Source organism: Fundulus heteroclitus, chromosome 23, assembly GCF_011125445.2.
Source record: "Fundulus heteroclitus isolate FHET01 chromosome 23, MU-UCD_Fhet_4.1, whole genome shotgun sequence".
NCBI lineage: Eukaryota > Metazoa > Chordata > Actinopteri > Cyprinodontiformes > Fundulidae > Fundulus > Fundulus heteroclitus.
Window position 1 is genome coordinate 37132003 of NC_046383.1, and position 24526 is coordinate 37156528.

At 42.7% G+C, this 24526-nt stretch overlaps 5 long non-coding RNA genes across 9 annotated transcripts; all 5 read left to right on the plus strand.

The window, feature by feature from the left end:
- Positions 1-4687: 4687 nt before the first annotated feature.
- LOC118557421 lies at positions 4688-14249 on the plus strand. 2 transcript variants are annotated; one of them, XR_004927862.1, is made up of 4 exons: positions 4688-4819; positions 10779-12010; positions 12169-12308; positions 14099-14249. It is a non-coding gene; the product is annotated as an uncharacterized LOC118557421 (long non-coding RNA). The 2 variants fall into 2 exon arrangements; XR_004927863.1 differs by lacking the exon at positions 4688-4819 and adding an exon at positions 10460-10676.
- Positions 14250-14397: 148 nt separating this feature from the next.
- Positions 14398-15090, plus strand: LOC118557489. The gene is made up of 3 exons (XR_004927904.1): positions 14398-14558; positions 14692-14885; positions 14997-15090. It is a non-coding gene; the product is annotated as an uncharacterized LOC118557489 (long non-coding RNA).
- Positions 15091-15093: 3 nt separating this feature from the next.
- On the plus strand, positions 15094-16132 carry LOC118557490. Its single transcript, XR_004927905.1, has 3 exons — positions 15094-15121; positions 15219-15860; positions 15990-16132. It is a non-coding gene; the product is annotated as an uncharacterized LOC118557490 (long non-coding RNA).
- A 2439-nt stretch (positions 16133-18571) lies between these two features.
- On the plus strand, positions 18572-21166 carry LOC118557278. 4 transcript variants are annotated; one of them, XR_004927757.1, is made up of 6 exons: positions 18572-19581; positions 19770-19947; positions 20030-20204; positions 20278-20575; positions 20671-20846; positions 21025-21166. It is a non-coding gene; the product is annotated as an uncharacterized LOC118557278 (long non-coding RNA). The 4 variants fall into 4 exon arrangements; XR_004927758.1 differs by having other exon boundaries at positions 19773-19947; XR_004927759.1 differs by lacking the exon at positions 18572-19581 and having other exon boundaries at positions 19610-19951.
- Positions 21167-21175: 9 nt separating this feature from the next.
- Positions 21176-23809, plus strand: LOC118557277. The gene is made up of 9 exons (XR_004927755.1): positions 21176-21278; positions 21356-21839; positions 22256-22307; positions 22412-22462; positions 22630-22674; positions 22923-22990; positions 23078-23131; positions 23235-23283; positions 23505-23809. It is a non-coding gene; the product is annotated as an uncharacterized LOC118557277 (long non-coding RNA).
- The last annotated feature ends 717 nt before the right edge of the window (positions 23810-24526 follow it).

Sequence of the window (24526 nt, forward strand, 5' to 3'; positions counted from 1 at the left end):
TCTATTGTGTCTTCCCTGTCAGAGAACTGTGCATCTTATACAGAGGCTGCAGATCCATTTGGAGCTGCTTGCTATTCTCCACATTGGCCATTTATAACAATCAATTCTCTCTTTTTGATTGCCTATCTACCACCCCCAGCAGGTTCCCCATCTGATCAGCCTGATTCTGACAAACAGCATATGACAAAAAAAAAAAAAAAAAAAATCTGATTTCTTTTTTACATGTAAAACTAAACGCACTGTGCTGCTGTGATTCTTCCACCGAGGTGACATTTCCATCTAAAAGGCTGTCTCGTCTTGTAATGTTTCCTTGAACGTATTCCAAAGTGTAAATATATAATGCATCACTTGCTGGCCACCAGACTCTCCCCTGATATGCCTTATAAATACAGCCAGACAGGCATGTGGGAGAGCATGTGAGAGACAGCTGAGCTCGTCCCTGCAGCGATGGGAGTTCTATTCAATAAGTGTTATTGCTGTCTCTCTGCCACTCTGCTGTTTATTATGCAGTGGAAAATGATACTTTCCCGTCGGGAGGGTAAGGAAATGGTGTGTAAATTGCACTTTCCTTTGGGAAGTGTGTGCGCATGTATGTGTGTGTGTGTGATAGCTGTCAGTTTTACCTCATATCTTTCTCTCTTCCTTATTTTCTGTTTTGTTTACAGAGTCTGGCCCACCCTCTGTCTGCTTCTGTGTGTACACACAAAACATGGGACCACTTGTGTATCTGAACCTGTCTCAGGGGCTCGGATGTGCTTGTCAATTTTTACAGCAGTATCTGCCGGCACTACATAAAGCGAGACCATCAGAGTGAGACACAACCACATGCTCGAGGTAATCAGGAAAAGTCTGGGAAAGGACATATTTTGTTTTTACTATTTTCCAGATGTGAATATGTATGGAAAAAGAACAACAGTGTTGGCATATTTCTGTTTCCAGACATTATTGCCATCCAGCCTAATTTTTTTTATTTTATTTTATTGTATTCATATGTCAAAAAACAAGGTAAACTGAAAGCTCTGGAAATTGGAATGTGGGAAAGCCTGGAATTTTGACATGAGAATGTACAGGAAACCTACATTCTGCCCTGTATACATGTGTTCAGTTTGCATGTGACTGTGTGTTTGGCTTAGAGAGATAGGTAGACCAAATAACATGGAGACTCATACCCGTACTGCTAACATGCCTAATTTCCCTGTGTGCCAGCGCTTGTATCAGCTTAGATGATTAGAAAGAAGAAAAAAAGAAATTCCAGACTAGTGAAGCATTGTCGCTTTGCTTGTTTAAAGAGAAAAAAACTTTAAATGTTGATAGATTACTAAAATCACAGGAGGAACAATGCCAGCTGCTGCTTCCATTTAAAATGGTTTAGAAAGGAAAAAGCAATATGTGTTTGACCATCTGTAAAGCAAATATCCACGAATAAAGCGCCACTGCCCAGGGTATTTGTTAGATTATCCACAATTTTGCATCGCTAACATCTAGTTAACAAATGATGCCTTTTTAATAATTTAATGCCAAACAACACAGCAGTCACTTCTGCAAGCTGCCCATCTGCTACTCTCCACTGTGACTGCACTCAGTTCTATTAGCAGGGTTATAGCCTGCAGACAATACTTTGTTTAAATGAATTATTCTTGGAACTGCTCGGCGTTTCTTTTCTAGCATTGATTTCCGTCACTGAGACACAAAGGAATTAATTGGATTGCTTCGGAAAAATTGCATCATGCACACAGTTGTTCAAGTTGAAATACGGGGACAATTCATCAAATGTCAAATAGAATTAAGTGGTGGTAATAGGATCTTAACATACGGGAAACAAGCAGATTTAATAGTTCTAGTCTAGAAGTTCCTATGATAATTATGGTTAATAGCTATTTAAGTTTATTTACAGTTGAAGAATGGTATTATGGGAGTCAAAATTTGTATTTGTTAATGATCCAGAAAGCAAATCTAAAAATGGTGCTCAGATAAATAGAGCAAATATTAACTAATATGGAATTTGATGCCCGTTTCCAACTACAGTGTAAAATCTCCATTCACAGACAAAAATTAAAGACGGCCATTGATGGTGAAGGGTCCAAATGTGTAGACCATGCAATATGTTATACTCTTCGGTTTCTCTAATGGCCTAATGGATTCTAAAAACTAACTAAGAACTCTTTTTTATTGCATTACATTATATTATACAAAGCTTTAGATTTGTATAATATAATAGTGTTTGAATGTATAAAAGCAACAAATATTTATCTTTAAATTAATTCTTCAGATATGATTTTGTTCTGTCTTTTTGCCTATGTGGGAAATAAAGCATACCTCCTATAAATGGATCCACAATTATTTGTAACAAAAGACTTTGTTTTAGATGTAAAAACAATAGAGTATAGTTTTTACAAATTGAAATAAAATATTGTCACGTGGATGACACCATGTTGTTTACACTAAAATGCATTCTGGGTAAATGTCGTATACTAGGTCCTTTAGCGCTCCGTCCAGCCAAAACAGCAACTAGTAAAGTTAAACCTTTTCAGTTTCAAATGGAGCACGTTGAAATTGATGAGAATGTAATAATCATAATAATAATAATAATAATACGATGAATGACATGTACCGCTCATAGGACTGTGTGATCCTGGCAAACAGTTCTCTCTGTCCGGTCCAATAACACTTGCTTGAGATCTGATCGATCCAGTCTTTGGTCCATTAACACTTGTTTTGGGTCTGGTCTTCGGTTCGGTGTCTGGTCCATAATTTGAAATTTTGGTTCAGGCGGGAGTGGCAGTACCTTCATTATTTAAAGGGGCTTCCAGTGTTGCCTGTCTCGGTTGTTTAACCCAGTGTCTTTTGCTTGCAAAGCAGCAGTGTTTATACGCTTGATGGATAAAAATAGTCGGCACGGCTGTTAGGTTTAGCTTGCGAGGGTAACACCCGCTTTTTAGCTCCTTCATCAATTTTGTTTTTACAAATGACACAAAGTCTTCTGGAGAGAAGTGTTGAGAGCACAAATGTGGGTCCTTCAGAAGTTGTCTTCTTCCACTGGCTTTTTCCCATTGTGCTTTTCTTACATCTGGGAAACGATGAAGACTCTTCTCACTTTTTCTTTTGTTTTTGTTTTGAAATTACAGCCAAACAACAACACCTCGTGGCATTGTCTAAATTTACACCAGTCAAATGAAATACAATAAACAACTCGGATTATAGGTTCCAGTCCAGTAGGACCTAACAGCATCATCAACCCAGCATGCATTGCGCAGTTGAAAAAAGGGTGGCCTCCATGGGTATAAAAATAGAGCAATGGATATACAATTTTTTAAGTAAATATCAGTTTTTACATATCATAAACAACAATTTTATAGTCAACAAAAAATTTACAACATATTTAGGCCAACATGTTTAACTAATTGTGGATCCCTTTATATAGAGATTCTGTGTTTTCCGTACGTTACATGTAACAAAACATGTTGTTACATGTTAGATGTAAATAAGCATTATGTGATGAAAAGCATAAAATGCATGTATATCATCAAATGCATTCATTCATTCTCAAAGAAAAAGAAAACAGTGTTGCGTCAGCAGATTAATTACTAACAAGTCAGGTGTGATGATCCCTATAGTGGAGATAATCACAAATGTCAATAAATAGATTCATAAAAATGTGCACAATTGTGCAGCAATGGCACACAATAGCCTTTGGAGTACTTCCTGGTTGCGACAAGACGTCATCACGTCTACCCCAAGCCCGGCGAAAAACAGCACCAGCGCCGATAAACGACACAAAGGAGTAGAGTCTGTTTAGACGGCTTCGGCGGCAGTAAAACCGGCGACAAATTTTTCTCAGGCTGGAGGAGCGCAGTGGACATTTACCTGCTATTATTTTCACCCACAGGGGCCGGCTAATGATCATAATATACCAGTTATTAAACAAACGCTTGTCAGCAGATTGACGAATATGTTTAAATATAAAATGTTATATTTATTTGTAAGACTTGATATAGGCTTATGTTTGTAACTTTAGTAATTTGAATTGAATTGTTAAATGTGTACAAACCCTGTAAATAACTGACTTAAATCACTACTTTCACTATCACTAATGTTGTGTTGAGAAGCCAAAGTAATATTGAGAAATAAATCATTGTCTAAATTGTTATCCCCTTACTGCCTGATTTTATTTGTAATTATATAACGAAAAAATCATACAGGAAAAATAAATCTAAATATAAAAACGTTTAAAAAAAGTTAAACAGTGGATCTAGATGAAGTAAAATAAGTAAAGGCCAGAATTGTTTAGTCACAAATTAGCAAGACCAGGCGTTAAGGGGTTAACATTCACTAGAATCATATCAGCTAAAATGAAATTGATATCATCTAATCCTGTTGTTCTTAATCTTCGTGTCTCTATCCAGACAAGGCCGATGTACCGCTGCATCAACTTAAATGCACAACATCTGCCTGGGAGCCGGTGACATCATGGCCCCAGACGATGAAGTGCAGGACGACATGCCAGAGGATGAGGAGGGGGAGGCAGTCAGTGGTGGTCCCTGGCGGGACCAGCTCTCTGCCAAGGTGTCTGCCCTGGAGGAGGTTCTACCCGACCACGATTACATTTAGATAGCAAGTATAATCACTTTTTAGCTTTTCTCATGTAAGGGTTATGAAAACAGTTGTAGTAAAGTCATTTTCTGCGTCTTCTTAAACATTTTTAGGAACATGGCAGCGGTCAATTGGGTCAGCCCTGCAAACCCTGATGGACGATGTGGTGAACAGTGGAGAGTGGCATCCCCCATGATGTCAAATGAACATTACAAAACGATATCAGAAAGTATGCAAGATTAGTAAGAGCCCAACAGTTAGAGTGAAAATTATTTCAGCTTGAGAAATATAATGTTTTGCGCGGATGTCTGCTGGGGGGGGGGGTACAAGTTTTGCGCGGATGACTGCTGGCGGAGGGGGGTGCAAGTTTTGTGCGGATGACTGCTGGCGGAGCGGGGCGGAGAACAAGTTTTGCGCGGTTGACTGCTGGCGGAGCGGGTGACAAACTTGAGCGGGTGACAAGTTTTGCGCAGATGATTGCTGGCAGGGGGTGGAAGTTTTGCGCGGATTTTCTGCTCCGCCTCTCTGCCTGCTCGGACGCTTTTTTCTCTGCTCCCTGCTTGCTTGCATTTTCCTGCGTTTTACTTTTTATCTCCTTTTTATCTCTTTGCCAAAACCACGGAAAGTTGGATTTAGTTATTTTTATTTATTTTCTTTTTATTTATTTTTGATTTTGATTTTGCAAAGATGCCTACCTTCACCACAGTGGACCTTGACACGCTTCTACAAAAGATCGCCGTTATAGAACAGAAGATATGCCGACTCGAACTGAATTATGATGTAAACGGCGCGTATGGAAATGAAACAACCCTGCCTGCGACTCCAAACGGGGACCACCAGCCCAGCAACTCTCTGAACAAACAGATCCCTGAGGAAAATGAGAATCCCTGGACCACTCTGGGTGCAAGACCAAAGGACCAACGAACCCCACGCCTAGACAAAGAAAACTGGCCGAGACTACAGAGAGATGTCCCAGGACAAGTGAAACAACAGCGGGCTGTTCCCACAACAAATGATAGGAGTAAACCTGCTGGAAATGCTGGAATTCCTTTACGAAACAGATTCGCTCCGCTCCAAAATGTGACCCAGGAGAATCATGACAACACTCAAAGGTACGTCAACGACTTTCGCTCTAATACATCAGAGAAAAGACATGCCACGGGGCCAAGGACCCTGATTTTATGCAGTGGGTCTGTATGTGGGATTAAACATTTCTGTAACAAGAAAAACACAGAGGTGTTAATTTATAACAATTTGAACTATGGCCTGGTGTCTGATTTATTAGACATCCTTCCAAGGATCTTGAAAGAGCGCCCGACCTTGGAAAAACTCATAATACAAGCTGAAGCCCTGGGCGACATCACCCGGATAAGAAAATCAGAAGTATTGAAAGAGGATTACATTCGTCTGTTGAACTTAGTTCATGGCAAAAATGTCAAGGTGCTTCTCAGCGGCCCTTTCCCGCCCGTGGCTTGTGGAGACGAGATTTTTTCCCGAATTCTGATGCTAAACAAATGGCTGGAAAAAACATGCAAAGAAACAACTGTAACCTTCATAGACAACTTTAACATCTTCTGGGAAAGAAGACATCTGTTCAACAGAGATGGCTTCTCTCTAAATAGGTCAGGTGCAAAACGACTGATTTCAAACATCTTCTATTCTGTAAACCATACAGCATCAGCTTTGTCCCAAAACAAAGAACATCCAGTGCCTAAACAAAAGATAAGCCCAGTGCAGCCCGAACAAGCCAAGATAAAGATGGCCAGAAAGATGACACAGAAAGAGGCTACATCAGAGCTACAGGAGGATTCATCCCAGATCTCAGCAGGACAAAGAGAGGACCAAGAACCGCCATCGTCACGAACACCGATCCAGACTACACCCGCCTCGCCTTCTTCTCCACAAAGCCCAGAGGTTCCTTTCCTGGATTTTTCTCACACCATGAACAAAGTCCTTAAGATTGGTCTACGGTTGACATCCTCTCCACATATTAATTCTGAAAACCACAGTTCTGTGACTAAATCAGCATCTTCCAAAGGACGCAGAGGTCCAGATCCTCCTCCTCCTCTACATATCACAGAACATGCCTGTCCTGAAGACCTTCGCATAACGTCCTTGTGATATGCAGCAGGCCCTGGCTGTACGTTTATCAGTCAAGACCGCCACCAGCATAAGCCTGGGCCTCCTGACGGAGAACATGGAATATCTGTTATGATACGTGGCAGAAATAAGAAAAGCAAAAGGAAAACAGACAGGAATAATCAGTCGTACTTAAAAGTCATAAACTGTCAGATGCAACCTGCCACAAAGACACCATCAACCACCAAATCATATAAACTAGGTTTATTAAACATTAGATCTCTGTCAGGAAAATCCCTTTTAATTAATGACTTCATTATTGACAATAATCTTGATGTTATGTTTTTAACAGAAACATGGTTACATGAATCTAATGAAGCAGCTATTCTGCTGGAGTCGACTCCTCCAAACTACAATTTTCTTTGTGAGAGCAGACAGCAAAGGAAAGGTGGAGGAGTAGCAACATTGTTTAATGATTCACTAAAGTGTAAAAAGGTGTTTTTGGGAAAATTTGACTCTTTTGAACATTTGGCTCTCCAGGTAAAGAGCCCGGTACGAACTATGTTTCTGAATGTTTACAGGCCTCCTAAGTCCACATCAAACTTTTTTAATGATTTCAGTCACCTCTTGTCTGTGATATGTGTTGATTATGACTTTTTAATTATTGTTGGAGACTTCAACTTTCACGTTGACAACCCTGAAGACAGAAGTGCAAAAGAACTGTGTGACACACTTAGAAACTTTGGTTTAACTCAGAATGTTAAACAGCCAACACACAAGCAGGGGCATATTTTAGACTTAATCATCACTAAAGGTCTAAACATTTCACAGGTCAATGTAACTGATGTTGCCTTATCCGATCACTTCTCCGTTACCTTTGAATGTATCATTACCAGTGACTCATTTAGCCAAAGGGACATCGTAAGAAAACGCACCTTTAAGGACAATGCCACAGAAAATTTTATTCAAGCTTACTCTGCTACCTCAACCTTGGGCTGCAACTCAGTAGATGAGCTAGTAGATAACTTTCAGTCTAAAGTCTCAGACATCATTGACTGCATTGCTCCAGTTAAAGTGAAGGTTTTTTACGGGAAGAAAAAATCTCCTTGGAGAAATGCTCCATCAGTTAGAAGTGAAAAAAGGGAATGTCGCAAAGCTGAACGCAGGTGGAGAAAAAATAGACTCCTGGTTCACTATGACATCTATAAAGAGAGACTTAACAGATATAACTTACAACTGAAAAATGCAAGAGAATCTTTCTTTTCTGAGATCATTAAGAAAAACATTAATAACGCTCGTGTCTTATTTGCCACAGTCGACAGGTTAACAGATCCTCCTGTGTCCGTGGCTTCAGAACTCCACTCCACCAGGGCCTGCAACGAATTTGCAAACTTCTTTACTGAAAAAATCCAAAAGATTAGAGGATCTGTTTGTACATCCACACCAGCTCCAGAACCAAAGCGGTACTCAGCTGGAACTTATCCTGACAAAATGTCCCAATTCAGCCAAATAAACTACAAAAGCTTAGAGCAGATAATTCAGCAGCTAAGTTCCTCTTCATGCTGTCTTGATGTTCTCCCCACAGCTTTCTTTAAAAAAGTTTTACCTGTCATAATGTCTGATTTGACTCAGATAATAAACACGTCCCTCCTGTCAGGTGTTTTCCCCCAGTCCCTAAAAACAGCAATTATCAAACCACTGCTGAAAAAGAATAATTTAGACAAACTTCTACTCCAGAACTACAGGCCCATCTCAAACCTCCCCTTTATCAGTAAGATTATTGAAAAAGCTGTATTTCAACAATTAAACACCTTCTTAACAACGACCAGCCGCTTTGACGTTTTCCAGTCAGGTTTCCGTGCTCACCACAGTACAGAGACCGCCCTGATCAAGGTGTTTAATGACATCCATATAAATACAGACTGTGGAAGAACCACCGTGCTGGTACTATTGGACCTTAGTGCAGCATTTGATACTGTCGATCACTCCATCCTGTTAGAACATCTGGAGAACTGGGTCGGCCTCTCTGGTACAGCACTCAACTGGTTTAAATCCTACTTAAAGGACAGGGACTTTTTTGTATCAGTAGGTAACTTTACATCAGAGATGACAAAAATCCCATGTGGGGTTCCCCAAGGGTCCATCCTGGGTCCCCTCCTCTTCAATATCTACATGCTCCCTCTAGCCCAGATAATAAAAAATAACAACATCAGCTACCATAACTATGCAGACGACACACAGCTCTACATCACCATGTCACCAGGTGACTATGGACCAGTTCAGGCACTGAGTAAATGCCTAGAAGAAATCAATACGTGGATGTGCCAAAATTTTCTCCAATTGAATAAAAACAAAACTGAAGTAATAATATTTGGACCAATAGAGGAAAGATCAAAAGTTAGCACACAGCTTCAGTCGCTTCAGCTAAAAACCACTAATCAGGCCCGCAACCTGGGTGTAGTGATGGACTCAGACCTGAACCTTCAAAAGCATCTAAAGACAGTTACAAGGTCGGCTTTCTATCACTTGAAGAACATTTCTAGGATTAAAGGACTAATGTCTCAGCAGGATCTAGAAAAACTAATCCATGCGTTTATTTTTAGTCGAATTGATTACTGCAACGGTGTTTTTACAGGTCTGCCTAAAAAGTGGATCAGACAGCTGCAGCTGATCCAGAACGCTGCTGCCCGCGTCCTCACTAAGACTAAGAAAGTAGAGCACATAACCCCAGTTCTAAAGTCCTTACACTGGCTCCCTATATCTCAGAGAATAGACTTTAAAATACTTCTGTTAGTCTATAAATCCTTAAATGGCTTAGCTCCTAAATACATCACAGACTTGTTATCAGCGTATAAACCCTCCAGACCACTAAGGTCTTCTGGCTCCAGTCTACTCTGCATACCTAGAACCAGAACTAAACACGGAGAAGCAGCATTTAGTTCCTATGCTCCAATTATCTGGAACAAACTTCCAGAAAACTGTAAAAGTGCGGAAAGCCTGAGTTCTTTTAAATCAAGATTAAAAACACATTTGTTTAAAATTGCCTTCAACTGTCCTAGTTAACTGAATCACCACTTTTTTGTTCTATTTTCTTTCTATATTTTATTCCTACTTGCTCTTATTCTGTTTTATTTTGCTATATTTTAATCATGTAAAGCACTTTGCATTGTCTTTGTACTGAATTGTGCTATATAAATAAATTTGCCTTGCCTTGCCTTGGATGACAAGTTTTGCGCGGATGACTGCTGGCGGAGTGGGGGGGGGGACAAGTTTTGCGCGGATGACTGCTGGCGGGGGGGTGCAAGTTTTGCGCGGTTGACTGACTGCTGGCGGAGCGGGAGGGGGGGACAAGTTTTGCATGGATGACAAGTTTTGCGCGGATGACTGCTGGTGGAGCGGGGGGGACAAGTTTTGCGCGGATGAATGCTGGCGGGGGGGGGGAGTTGTGCGCAGATGACTGCAGGCAGAGCGGGGGTGAAGAGTGTACATCGACACCGTGGGTGAAGTCGCTTCTCGCTTTAAAGTATCCATGTAAAGTATCCAAGTATCCAAAGTATCCAGCCTGCTAACGTTTATTTACACATATCAGCAGAGTTGCTAGCCGTTTAATTTGTAAAACAATGTCCATTTACAAAAGTTTTTGACTATGTTGGTGAACAGTACAGTTTGTTGTCATAGATAATAATCATTAATATTTTTTTAAAACTGTACATGCACAGAAAAAGGCAAATGTTTTGGTCAAGGTTTGTCAGCAGGCCAGCTTAATGAATCTTCAAATGTTAAAAGCATGTTTAAGCCCTGTAAAGAACCACTATGATGATTAATGCATAATGCATGATTTGATCATGTTTTTCAACATCCAACACACTTTAAAGACCGTCCAGCCATTCAGCAGTACCTCAAGGATGGTATATTCAAATGCCCCTGCTGCAAATTCTCTACAGAGAATAACTACAATATATCTAATCGTATTTATAATCACCTTAAACATGCTGTGCATCATGCAGGTAGGGTTGCAGACATGGATGTAGTTTGTTTTAAACCACAACTATGTACAACTACTACAATTCTTTGAGTTATTGATAAGTGGTTGTGTTTCTCTTTTACAGAGTATGACATTTGCAAATGCAACCTGCAGTGCAGGTCAACTGCACACTTCCACTGTCTGTATTGTACTCAGACAATAATCAGGAAAGACCGGGTAACTACACACTTAAATGACTGCCCCTCCAACACGCCCCTTTCTTCTTCTGCCTCCCCCCATCGTTTGGCCTCCAGCATTGCAGCGACCAGTGCTCCACCATCTCCTGCCGCCTCTCTTGCGCCCTACCACACAAGAGGAGTAAAAAAGAATCCGTCATGTGTCCACAATGTGCTATGACTATAAACAGGAGAAACGCGAGACTGCACATTCAGAGGAAACATAAGCCCAAAGGAGTAGACATTACAGCAAGTAAGCATTTGAAATCCCAGGCAATAGATTATAAAAATGGAATATTTGCTGTGGTGAAGTCATTTTTAGGACCCAACACTCCCATCCATGTGGTCAAAAGGACTTGGGGGAAGGAACAGTCGACCAAATGTGAGCTGGATATCTGCAAAATCAATGCAGAATTTGCTGAACGCTCAAATTGTAGACCTTTTGAGTGTCACCACATCCAGTCACTTGTTTACTGTCCACAATTCAGAGGTGAAAACCCCTCTCTCACTGAAGATGTACTGCAGGAGATGGTGAATGAGAAATGCTTTGGAGAGGACAAGAAGGAGAGTTGTCTGAAACGCCAAAGGGAGGCTACAGATGCAGGAACACCTCTGTCCTGTAAACTCTCAATTTGCAATCCCTCAACAAAGAGGTTTATTTCCATTTATGAGCCTACTGTATCGTATTACAGTAGGTTTGGATGACTTATGGTCACCTTTGACTCAAAACAGAATTCCTGGCACTGTCCTTGTGCAAGGCCAAGGCAGTCTTGCCTGCACTAATGTTTTGCAAAGTGGCACCTGTTTCAGTTTGAGCGTGAACTTTTTCAGAGGACACGAAGTGTGGAGGAAGAACTTGTTCCAAACCGTTTCCCTACAGCAGTGGAAGGTGAAGAGGAAGAGGAAGGAGGCCACTACCCACCAGAGGGAGATGTTTTAGAAAAAATGGTGCAGTACATATACCACCGCAAGAGAATGCCCTCTGTACCAGACACTAATATGGTAATCACAGATAATTTCCCAAGATTGTATACCCCAGCAGAAACATTCTGCACTGAATGTTCTGAGGCAGCTCTACTTGGGGAACTGGAGCTAATAACAACCAAGGGCAAAATCCTCACTGTGACAGGTGTTATTGAAGGTTTGTCAATTTCTTATCGTCAGGATTGATAAAGTATCTATCTATCCATCTATAGATTGATCTTAGGGTTCATTGCATTTTTATACACTGTAATTATTTGTATTTGGCTTAAACTGCCTGGTTACGCCTGTGAAACATCCTGTATTTGTCTTCATCAGGAATTTCATTGTTCAGAAAGCAGTGCTACACATGTGGCATGATGTACCGATATCAGGAGTGGTCAGATGGTGTCTACAATTTTGATGACCATACACTCCTGTCCTTGCACCCCTGTCTCTTTCTTCAGAACAGTCTTCAGGTAGGATGTATAATCTCTTTGATATCCTCTAATTAACTTGGGAGTGTAGGATGGGTGTGTATATACACACAGTGTTTTCCATATATTGATGAGACCAATGTGCGATTTGCAAAAAAAACAGGGGGGGATCATTTCCTCGATTAATCACATAATGTCGATAGGTAACTCGAGATTAATTGCAAATTAATTTTATGTTTTATCCTTTTATTTCTGAAAGTGTAATAGCCTGTTTGGGCATTTTAATATGCAATTTTGCAATAAATGACACTAATAAAATACATGCTTGTACAAAAAATATTTTTATTTTGTTATTTTTCAAGCACTTTTGAGAATTGGAATGAAAACAACCTAGTGACAAATGTTAAACTCTGGACTATAATGGCTAAATGACTAATCATGACGCCATGATGTTTAAACAATGTGTAAATAAATTTGTAAATAAATACCATGCCAATATATTTTTTGCCTATTAAACAAAGATAGACATGGTATTAGGCATTAATAAAAATTTTACATTTCAATAAAGTCAAGTTTTATTGTTCGTTTTTTTTCACTCTCTCACACACACATCTAATTCGGAGCTTTCACACTAACAATAACTTCTTTAAATATTTTTGCTTGCTGTTTATATCTATATTCATACAGTTTAAGCCTGGAAAAAGGTTTTAAATCTCCAGGTCATTCCAGTCTTACACTTTGCTTGCAACTGGGCAGGAGCTTAATACCCTGAAAGAGAATGTTTAGCAACTGTTTAGTAACTCCAGGTCCTTCGTTTGGCAACGTAATTCAGCCTTAGTTTGTCAAATACAGAGAAAACAAATTAATAAGCATTAAAGTACGGTTTATGGGTTGGGTTTCTGCAATGTTATCAGCATGTTAAAAACTCATCTTCAGAACCAATGTCTGCTCGAAATGGTGATCTGCACCAAGTAATCTACTTTCAGCAGTTATCGCCGGTTATTGCACCGTAAACTGCAGAAAATATGTGCAGAGTTGCTCTCTCTGCCTTTACTACCATCGGCTCCTATGGCGGAGGAATATTTCAGCTTGATACAAAGTTTCTGGTGCAGGCAGGCAGGTCTCTTAACAACGCTGTTTCGTCACTTATTTTAGAGCCCAAATAAGCGATTTCACTTTCAGAAACGTCCCAACAAAAAAACCGCAACCTGTGACTCATGAAATTTACAAGCGCCTTTAGAATAAAACAAGTCCATAGTCGCATGAAATGAACAGCCTGTGCAACAGTGAGCGTGGGTCTGTTTTACTACAGTTACAGTCTCTAGCTCTCTTGAAACTACGGAAAGCGCCGAGGGTAAAAGAAACCTCAGTCCGGAGGGGGAAAAACATTAGGGAACGGTGTGTGTGTTTAGACACGCGATTAACAGCGACAAAAAAAATGTCGGCGTTGTGGTCTTACGCGTTAAAACTGACGGCCCTAATTTATATACATTTTTAAATTCAGACCAGAGGGGGGGGGATGTATCTCCCCCAGGGATAAAACATGAATGATCAGAGGGGGGGACGTCACAAACAGAGGGGGGGTAAATCCCCCCCATCCCCCCCGGTAAATCGCACCCAGGATGAGACTGTGGTGGCCCACCATAGTTTTGATATGGGACGTGAGATGTCTGCCATTCCAACACAGATGACATTTCTGACAGTTCTTGTCTTTATTTGCATTACTTTCATTTACATCAGTTCTATTCATTCTGGCCTGTATTGGTGTAAACTGGCTGAATCTGTCTTGTATGAAGCTAACTGGTTTGACTGTGTTTATCCTGATTTTACAGACCCACCAGGCTGTAAGTAGAACCATTGAGGTTTTAGAGAGAACCTCCGGCCAGACCTATCCCTCAAAAAACAGAGTTCTGCACTCCTACCTGGCATTCGAAGTGCTTTATGATCATGACTACACATATGCATGTGTGTCATGTGGACATAACCCAGTATCTGTTGTGATGGACCTTCATAAGAAGGGTGTCTTCAGTATGGCTGGTAAGCTCATATCTGTCTAACTTAGTATCTGCCTGTCTATTCATCATTCCATTGTACCTGGAATTTGCTGCCCTTGTTTGAAACACCACCTGTTCAGCCTGTACAGATTTAGATGTATTCCATTTAATTTTTTTGTTTGTTTGTTGTAAGTGAGCAACATTGATAACCCACCAGAGGGTTTTGATGGCAATGTAAATGTCGAGGACTTTTGGGATAAAGTTTCCATGGAAATGATTTCCCGTGGGTTAGTGCCAAGTGAGTATGTAGACAATTTATTACATTTTCTAATTGATTCAATTAGTTGCATATGGGGTGTTGGTTATGTAATTAGGCAATGTTTATCTAGCAATAATGTTAGCAACCTAATTATATTTCCATTTATTTAAAGGCAACAAGGCCATTCCTTTCATTGTCAGGCCAAGTTACAAGTTCTGGGCTCCATGGATAGGGCCTCACACAAGGAGGGGAAGTGTGATCCTAAACACGGAACACAGTAAGATACATTCACCACACAGTGCAAATGAAGAGATGGAATTGACTGTGACAGAGGACCGTCTTAAAGATGAGCTACTGAAGTTAAAGGTATGGATCACAAATTCTTTTGTGTGTCTGTTAACAAGGATACCACATTGTGGCCAAAAGTGAAGTAGTATTGGTTTACGGCATTAAACAAATTGCTAATGTTCATTGTAGATGGAAGCTGTGCGTTCCTTGTGCAGGCAGTGTGGGATTGACCCTAAGGGGTCACGTCTGGACTTGATAATAAGACTCCAGACGGAGAAGAAAAACCGTGTTTTCACATGTCTGGGGTGCTTCTGGTAAGGTTGCTAAAATGCAGTGATTTGAAAGTTTGAATATGTTGAAGAAATTTGCTTGGAGGAGTTCAGTTATTGTATGTCCTGTTTTCTCTGACAGGTGGCTGGGCAGTAGTCACATGCCCATGTGCTGTGGTGTATGCTGTGAAATTTAAATTTAGAGCTGAAAGCCCAAGGGACTTCATTGACCTCTTATTATCAATGAAGCACTTCCCCAACATCACACTTTATGACTTTGCACGAGGGTTGGCAACACATGCCAATACCAGGCTGCCAGGAACATTCAGACCACACGATGGACGACTGCTGGAGCCCACCCTGTCAAATATTTGTCTTGCCATTTCAGGGCAAGTCAAAGCCAATTTGTCGTGGCTATCCCAGAAAAAGGAGGTTCCTGATTTTAATGACCACCCTATCACTGGGTCATCAGAGCGTTATGCTCTGTATGACTGATTTCATGAAGCCAATACTAAAGATGCCAGAGATGTATTGCGAAGGGTCGATCTCGCCCCAGAATTATGTGACTGGCTGAACAGTCAATGTGCCGAACAGCTGTTCTCGGGGATGAGGAAGAATAACTATTTTTTAAATATGATGACTCCTTCTTCTCACGTGTTTTTGATGAGGAATATATTACATCACTACAACACAGCCAAGAATTCGGCCACCATAGAAAATATGAAAAAGATGCTTGGTGTGGGGGTCGACATCGGATTTAATTCTTATGGTCAGACAGTGCTGGGTATGTAATATATTGATATATTTACATTTTCATGATGCTGAACATTATTGTTTGATGTATGTGGAATTGATTTGTTGAATGTGGTAGGTCTTGAGTGTTGGTTCACCGTTTTGAATTTTTCCCTGTCAGCCGGAATTAATGAGGCCCAAGACCCCACCACAACCGCAGATGAGGCCCAAGATCCTGCAATAGCCACAGATGAGGCCCAAGACCCCACCACAACCACAGATGAGGCCCAAGATTCTGCCATGGCCACAGATCAAGTACCAAACACTGGAACGACTGAGGCTTCAGGCCTTTAGTGTTTAAGTTGAGACCAGAACAAAGATTGGCCAATCTTTGTCCTGGTCTCAACCAAATCTAGTTAGGGTTTAAGTGAGTACCAGTGGCTTCTTCATGGAAGTTCCTGCAGGAAAAGGGTGCTCTGTTCCTGGGTGGAGATGATCCATTGGTCCCCTGGTTCTCTGGAGGTCCATGGGGGGTGCTCAGCCCACCTCCATGCGGGCCAGGGTGCACCATCCCTGGGTACAGGTGCTCCATGTGGCCCCTGGTTGTCTGGAGGTCCAGGTGGGTGCTCAACCCACCTCCATGCAGGCCAGGGTGCTCCATCCCTGGGTACAGATCCTCCATGGGTGCCCCTGGATCTTCTGGCCCTTGGACCTCCAGAGAACCAGGGGCTGATCCATGGAAGTCGTTGCCCAGCCAGGGTGCACCATCCTTGGGTACAGGTGTTCGATGTGGCCCCTGGTTGTCTGGAGGTCCAAGGGGGTGCTCAGCGCACCTCCATGCGGGCCAGGGTGCACCATCCCTAGGTACAGGTGCTCCATGTGGCCCCTGGTCCTCTGGAGGTCCAGGGGGATGTCTGCACACATCCATGCGGGCCAGGGTGCACCATCCTTGGGTACAGATCCTCCATGGGTGCCCCTGGTTCTGCTGGCCCTTGGACCTCCAGAGAACCAGGGGCTGATCCATGGAAGTCGTTGCCCAGCCAGGGTGCACCATCCCTGGGTACAGATGCTCCATGTGGCCCCTGGTTCTCTGGAGGACCAAGGGGGTGCTCAACCCACCTCCATGCAGGCCAGGGTGCTCCATCCCTGGGTACAGATCCTCCATGTGGCCCCTGGTCCTCTGGAGGTCCAGGGGGACGTCTGCACACATCCATGCGGGCCAGGGTGCACCATCCCTGGGTACAGATCCTCCATGGGTGCCCCTGGATCTTCTGGCCCTTGGACCTCCAGAGAACCAGGGGCTGATCCATGGAAGTCGTTGCCCAGCCAGGGTGCACCATCCCTGGGTACAGGTGCTCCATGTGGCCCCTGGTTGTCTGGAGGTCAAAGGAGGTGATCAACCCACCTCCATGCGGGCCAGGGTGCACCATCCCTGGCCACAGATCCTCCATGGGTGCCCCCTGGTTCTGCTGGGCCCTGGTGGTCCAGCAGCTTCTGCTGTTCCCACCATTAGTCTACTGGAACCACATGATTGACTACAAAAGGCTGCCCCCTTAGTTTCACCTTGAAGTTTGGGGAGAAGTTCATGGGGGTTGACCAGGGTAAGGGCCTCTGGAGGTCAGACTGGAGCCCCACTCTTGACCTCCAGAGAACCAGTGGGGCGGTTCTCTGGAGGTCCAAGGGGGTGGTCAGTCCACCTCCATGCGGGGCTAGGGCTCTCCAGTCCTGGGTAGTGGAGGTGGATGTCGACCCCTGGTTGTCTGGAGGTCCAGTGTGTCTTGAATACAGTGCAATGATGACCCATCCCACCCAGCCACCAGCAACCAGACCCGGGCCTAACCATGCCACCTTGGATCATCCATGCCACCATGGACCCCACCTCCATAACCTGAACCTCTATCCCTACCCAGCCACCAGCAACCAGGCCCGGGCAAAGCTATGCCACCTTGGATCATCCATGCCACCATGGACCCCTACCTCCATAACCTGAACCTCCATCCGAACCGGGGTACCCACTCTTAAGCACCCCCCTTGTGTTATAACCAAATAATCCCAAACGGCAAAGACTTCTGTGCCCCTGGTATGGCTACAAAGTATTCTATATGACACATCTGCTGTTGACAATGATACCCAGATGGCAAGTGCCCTGCCAATGCGAATGTCTCCAAAATGGCAGGTAGTTAAGGGTTTGCCAATGGAGACTAAGTGTCTGTGCCCCTGGTATGGCTGCAAAGTTGAGCTTTAGAAGGGCAGGGGAACAACCTGCTGCTGGAGCCCAAGCCAGTAGCTCTCCCTGGCCCAACCACCACCAACACTACTAATCCTCCAGCCTGGAGCTCCAGACACCCAGGGCCCTCCCCGGTCCCTCTCACCCTGGAAGGGCCTCTGTCCCTGGGCCTAATCTCAACCAACACCCAGCCTGGAGCTCCAGACACCCAGGGTCCTTCCCGGTCCCTCTCACCCGGGAAGGGCCTCCATACCTGGGCCTAATCTCAACCAACACCCAGCCTGGAGCTCCAGACCCAGGGCCCTTCCTGGTCCCTCTCACCCGGGAAGGACCTCCATCCTTGGGCCTAATCTCAACCAACGCCCAGCCTGGAGCTCCAGACCCAGGGCCCTTCCCAGTCCCTCTCACCCGGGAAGGGCCTCCATCCCTGGGCCTAAATTTAACCAACACCCAGCCTGGAGCTCCAGACCCAGGGCCCTTCCCGGTCCCTCTCACCCGGGAAGGACCTCCATCCCTGGGCCTAATCTCAACCAACACCCAGCCTGGAGCTCCAGACCCAGGGCCCTTCCCAGTCCCTCTCACCCGGGAAGGGCCTCCATCCCTGGGCCTAATCTCAACCAATACCCAGCCTACCAATCCTCCAGCCTGGAGCTCCAAGATGGCATTTTGCTATTTAGGAGGATTTGCCCATGAACCAAGATGGCAATGGTCTTCACAAAACTCAGTTCCTATAAAACTGTGGAAGGGTTTTTTTGGTGTAAGGCCCCAGGATCCCTCCAGACCCTTGTATCTTCCTGGGCTACCCCTGTTAAATCCATATCCACCCCATGCTGGGGACAAATCCTATTCAAATGGATACCTGGATGGCAAGTCAAAGTACTCTGCCATTTAGGACCCCCTGGCAATGGTAGCCCCGGGCAAAACCATGCCATCTTGGATCACCCACGCCACCCTGGACCCCCATATGGCACATATCCTATTAACAAAGATACACAGATGGCAAGTACCCTGCCACTGCGGATGTCTCAAAAATGACAGGTCCTTCAGGGCTTGCCATTTAGAATCATTGACAGATTATCCAAAATGACAGGTCCTTCAGGGCTTGCTATTTAGAATAATTGACAGATGATCCAAGATGGCTTAAGATTTGTTTGCCCCTGCTTTTGAGGGAGGGAAACCCTATAGCAAGCACCTGCTTTTCAAGGTGGGAAGCCCCATAGCAAGCACCTGCTTTTCAGGGTGGGAAACCCCATAGCAAGCACGTACTATAAAAAAGGTCACCACATGGAGCAATGTGAGGAAAAAAGTAACCCTGGATGCTTTGAGGGCCCTCAGGGCTACCAACCCCAGCTCGCCAGTCATTTCAACCCTGGACCTTGGCCAGGATGAGAATCCGGAGGGGGTGCCTGACCCCGAGTCTGACCCAACTCCCACCTGCTCATCATGCTCCAAATTGGTAAAACAAAATAGGGAGCTTTTGAAGCAGCTGAGGACCAAGGAGCGTTGGATCCAGAAGGCCAAGGCAAAAATCCACGCTTTTGAGCAGGTATGTAAAATGATTTAATATATTCTACCATTTAGGATATTCACAGATGTTGTTGAATGGCAGCTTCATTTCTACCATTTAAGGTCATCCACATATGATCTTAAATGGCAGCTTTATTTCTACCATTTAAGGTCATCCACATATGCTCTTAAATGGCAGAATGCTAAACCTTACCCTTTAACCTTTAGCAGGCCCTCCAAAAGACGAGCGGTGGGGAGTCTGGAGAGTCAGAGCCGGGGCCATCTGGAGCAAATCTCCCAGAAGATGAGGAGGATGAGAACTCATCTTCTGAGGACCAGCCAAAGACAAAAAAAGGGAAATCTAGCGGCCTTCTCAAGAGATACAAAGATTTTCCTGCACCTATCCGTAAGTAATTTCACTGGTTGTTACAGTTTTTTTTATATTTTATAAAGCAAACAAGTTATTTTTGAAACCTTTCTTTATTCAGTTCAGTACATGGAAGAGTATTGGGTGTACTTTAGCGGGTCCATTGCAACTAAAAAACATTTGGAGAACCAGAGGTCCAAATTGGGAAGAGTACTGTCCTTCCTGCGGTTCCTTACTAAGGGAAGTACAGCACTTTCCAATTGGACATTTCTAGAGAACATCAGCAGAGTTCACCAGTAAGTATCTCACTGATTAATGTAAGGTTATTTATGTGTTCACATTGAAGTTAGAACATTTGTTTCTGAGCAGGTGGCTAGAACAGCTCCTCACAGAGGGAAAGGCGGAGAACACTGCCAAAAACTACCTCTTGAATGTGGTGGAGTTTGGTGGCGTTTCCATGAAGAATTTAACAAACACCTCGCGCCTCCCCAAAAAGGCCTTAGTTGGTTTAAAAAGGGCCATAATAGATGACATCAAAAAGCTGAAGAAACCGGTCTCCCTTCGCCAGATCTTGGTCAAGAAACGCAAGATCAGAAGGGTGATTCCGATCTTGCGGACCTGCGGAAATGTCAGAGGCAGGCGGCCAGGAAAATCCCAAAACTGCTCGGTAAGACTTTTTTAAAATTCTACTATGCTCAGGTACGTTTTCAAATGATCCTAATTGGCAGTCACTTACCTGAATTTTAATTTATATTTTTGCAGACAATATCCAGACTGACCCCAGTGCTATCAACATACGCCGGTTCTATGGCTACTTTAGTGTATACATTTCAAGTATATATGGCCATAGAACCGGCGTATTAACAAACATGACAATGCCTGAAGTGGAGGAGGCACAGGTTGACGCCAAGTCTGCAGATCAGGGATTTGTCATAAACGTAAGTTTAATGATGTTTCACCTGTACTTAAACACTTTTTTAGATCAACCTGAGTGCCTGCCATTTAAGATCATTCACACATGATCTTGAATGGCAGGTCCTTCAGGGCTTGTCATTTAGAATCATTGACAAATGGTCCTAAATGGCAATCAACTTATCATCTTCTTTGGCACTACAGGCGAAGGAGCACAAGACAAATAGGGCTTTTGGGCCGGCCCAAGTATACCTGACCATGGAGGAGTTTGGATGGCTGGAGATGTGGCTCCAAATAAGGGCAAATATTAATCCATCCAGTGACCTAGTTTTCTTTAACGAAAACTATCAAACTATCAAAAGGTCCACAACCTCCAACATCTGCAGACTGCATGGAAGGAAATGGGGTTCTCCGGGTCCCCTACATTTACGGACTTCCATACTTCCATTGCTACATATGTAAGTAATTTTATCAGTTTTTATTATGAAAATTTTAAATCCAAGTGAAATATTGAACAACTCTCTTTTTTACAAAGGCTAGAGATGCATTGTCACCTGGAACCAGGGCAAAGATAAGCAAAACAATGTGTCATGACACCACCACGGCTGAAAAGTTCTATGCAATGCATTTGAATACAGATCAAATGTCAGAGCTGCGTAGACGATTTCAGGAGGCCCCGTAGGAATACGGGGACAGCAGGAAACTTCCAACCACAGATCCAGCTTCCACAGTTCTAGGAACACCTGCTTATAATTATATTGAAAGTAGCCACCTTTATAACATTTCTCCAAAAAATGTGCTATACATTGATTGATGGTTTGTTGTTATTGACACTTCACTTGACAGCTCCTGATGCCCAAAGCTTTCCGAATATATCAGCTGGACTCAGCTGATCCCTTGCGCTTTGGTGACGAGCAATATTTAGGCGTATTCAGGTTGAACGTCTCTTTAATTGGAACTGTTCCCCGTTCCCTATGCAATGCTGTTTGAAAGAAAACAACATCCTTCATGTTCAGAAGGTTTGTGCTGTTTTGTTGTTTTCCATGTTCTGAAACTCATAGACAGCAGTTATGAAATAAGTATTAGAAAATTGACATGGGGCCTTTAGTTAATACATAGACTGTTCATTCATACACCAATGGGCAAATTTGCCACTAAACTACTTCATTCACTCAGTTACTACATCAAGCTTTAACTGTTGTCTATGGCTTTAGGAATATATGTGTTTGTGTGCATGTGTAGTGGGGCAGTGAAGCATTATTTAAGTTATCAAAATCAAAAGTCAATCAGAAGAGATCATCTCTACTTTAAATTGCACATTTTAGTTGCACCTAGCTTCACTGCTCGTTCTGCAAAATGTGAAGGATTTTGGTGGTGAGGGTTTTGTGCTACAACTCTTTGCCTGCTCAACTAATGTTCTGTTTACTATCTGTAGCTCAATTGCCACATGTTTGGCTACTGGCCACTGGAAAGTCATCAGAAACACGGTACAGTAGTATTTAGGATTCTCATTATTAAGCTGTGGTGGTAACAATTGTATTAGTTGAGGGGAGTGTATGTGTATGTTACAATATTTTGTTACATTTTGCAGGACCCTCCAGGCCAGGCCAATTCAAATGACTGTGGAGTGTTCATGGTTATGGTCAGTTTTGAGTGCAGAGGCACTTTTTACATTGTTGTTTTCCCCATGACATACAGAGTAGTCCAGTCTGAGTCTCTTGCCTGGCACTGAAATATTCATGTAGATGTCTCAGTAGACCTATACAAAATGTTCGTACCATCCTTCTGATTTGCATCTCTACTTTACAGTACGCTCTTTATATGGCCTTGGGGTGGAGATTTGACTTCAGTCAGGTATGATTTTGTGGGGACTCCTCTTGTGAAAATGTGTGACCCTGACACTAATGCGCACACACACAAACTTTGATGGTCCTAAATTATTATTTTGTCTGTGAGTTAAATATTTTAAGCAAGTTGAGTATTCCCGTTTGAGTATTCCTACTCTCATGAACTGATATTTGCACACAGCCTTCATCATACTAACAAAGCATCCTTTAGTTTAAACATGTATTGTGAGCCTGTTTGCACTTTGTTTCTTTTAGGATGACATGCCATGGTTATGAAGGTGGTGGTGCCATTCGATGCTTGCAAATATGACTCTCGCTGCAAAGTATGCAATTACTACTTATTTTCTTCAATGTAATGATTCCATGAGGAGCAAACCTGTTCCTAATACTCTGCTGGTTTTATTTGACAGCACTAATGACAACGCTTTGGCATGTAATGTCTTGCTAGCCGAAGAACCGGCAAGGTATGATGGAATTAAAAAAAACAACAACTGTAAATCCAATCTAAAAACCAATTATTCTATAATTGTACTATACTCCACACAAGGCCTCTTCTTTCTTTCTTAGCAAAATTCAACGTATGGGGGACATACATCCCGAGGAATCCCTTGAACAGGTATTCAGGTGTAGGGGGTTAAGAAGGTTTTAGTAGTTGATACTGCACTTTCAGCATCTTGTTGAAACATCTTGTTGAAACAATTGTTTTCCTAACACACAGCATTATTTGGACCTCAGTGGGTTTAACAGTACGTTATCAGGATGGGAATATGTGTATTGGTGAAAAGTATTGTACTGAATGTAAATGTGATATCAAATTTACTTTTGTCTTTCTCTCAGAGCACCATGACAAGAATCAATGAAGCAGTATGCTGGATACGAGACATGTCTCTTTTCCGTGGACATGTTGAACTGCCCAGCATATTGTCCATGACAGCAGTGGATCGACAGCAGTTCTTTCAGAACATCGCCAATGATGATGACATCCATGACTCAAGAGAATGCCTCCTTTTTGTTTTTGAATATCAAGAAGATTACACAGTTTTTTTTTATTCTTGTCCAGCTGTGTCAGCAATGTTTAACACCCTACCCTTTCCCCTTAGCCAGAGGACGGGCACCACCTCTGTCCACCCATGGCCCACCTATCACCCCAAAATCTGTATATATATTATATTATTATTGTTATTATTGTTGTTATCTTTAATTGTTGTTGTTGTGTTGACTTTTATTTGTGAAAAATAAATACATTTTTGGATAAACTTGTTTGGACTTATTGTACAAACCTATTTAACCCTTATACTATGTTGAAAAAAATTATATTGATTATGTTGCGGGTCATTTTGACCCGGACTATGTAAATTAATGCAAAACAGTCACAAAAACAGGTTAAACCATTAAACAATTAACTAATATTGAATAGACCTTTAGAAAAGTGGCACACAATACAATTTTAATTAATTAATAAAGACTTTATTTAATAGCTATTTTGTGTGGGTGTTTTCCCTAGTCACAAACACGTTTTGCAATATTACTGTGTTCTTTCTGCAGATGTAATTCTTACATTTCACACATCATCAATATGACCGGGAGTCATATTGATGATGGCAGTCTGCCTCGACTTTGATGTGGTGATGTAGAGTATTTTACACAGACCCTCAGACCCAGATCCTTCACACACACCTTGATCTGGGTCTCAGAGGTGGATTTTTTTGGATCTGAACAGCTACTTACCCATATTAATGTTGTGGGTCAAAATGACCCGCAACATCATCTTTCTATACAAACTCTGCACAGACCCCCCCCCCCCCCCCACTACACATCAAAGTGACCAGATTTTACACACAAATTCATGACCCCAGATG